The sequence below is a fragment of the Penaeus monodon genome, chromosome 30, assembly GCF_015228065.2.
Source record: "Penaeus monodon isolate SGIC_2016 chromosome 30, NSTDA_Pmon_1, whole genome shotgun sequence".
Lineage (NCBI taxonomy): Eukaryota > Metazoa > Arthropoda > Malacostraca > Decapoda > Penaeidae > Penaeus > Penaeus monodon.
In genome coordinates this window covers 33,174,970-33,176,052 of record NC_051415.1, presented here as the reverse complement: position 1 = coordinate 33,176,052, position 1,083 = coordinate 33,174,970, and positions in this window count along the sequence as shown.

Here is a 1,083-nt window from a genome sequence, read left to right as displayed (position 1 = left end):
AAAAAAACAATGAATGAAAATTCATGTATACAATAGAACTGTGATCGAGGGTATACATCATTCAGCGCATTGTACCTTATTATATCATATACAAAAAACCAACCTCTCTGTTAAAAAAAAATCTTTTTACAGGTTCTCCCAAAAAAAATCCTAAAATATTTGATATACATTTTAAATAGGACATAAGCTAATAATAACAATCAAAAGGGAAATTAAAAGACCAAGCCAGATCTAGTGGCAGAAGCCAAAATTTTAAAAAGTTCTAAAAAGCATTGACAAAAGTAGTTTTATTTTCTGCTTTAAAGATAAAATGTTTGCCAATCCTTAAAAAAAGCCAGTGTTGATTTGTTTTCTATTTCAAGGACTGGGCATAAAAAAAGAGTCCAGGCTGACTTAATTGGTAATATAATACCCCAAAGTTCCGTCCGATTGAATATTTCGGAAGTGGGGTCTACTTTTCCCTTTCCACATAGAATAAAATTTACAGCATCGCCTATTTTGCAACCCGGATGAATTCCCCGGAGATGCGAGGGGCAGAGGAAGTATTTACCTTCGAGGGAAAGTCCTATCGTCTCCTATTCAATGAAAAATTTTCCCCCTACCCGAATAGTTCTATTTATTCACCTTTTTTGAACTGGTTTTAAAACCCGTTTTTTTAAAATAAACAACATAAAAATGTTCCCAATTTTTTGGGGGGCCCTAAAAATTTTTTTTCCCTGAAACCCACAGGTGAAATAACCTTCGGGTTTTATTTCATATTATAATAATATATTTTTTTTAATATATAATTAAAAAATATAAAAAATAAAATTTAAACCCAAAACCTAGACACAAATACGGGGTTGTGGGGTGGGTGTGTTTTTGGTTAATGGCCAAAGAAAGGGTTTTGGCCGACAAAATTAATTTGCCCCTCGGGGTATAAAAAGCCTAAACCCCCTTTAAAAAGTTGGTCTTTTTATTTAAAATGGGGGATTAATTTTTTGAAAATTTGGTTTTAGAGCATTTTTACCGAAATTTTTCTTAAGATTTTTTTAATTAAAAATTTTCCCAAAAGGAACCAACAAAAAACCACCCCCCAAACAA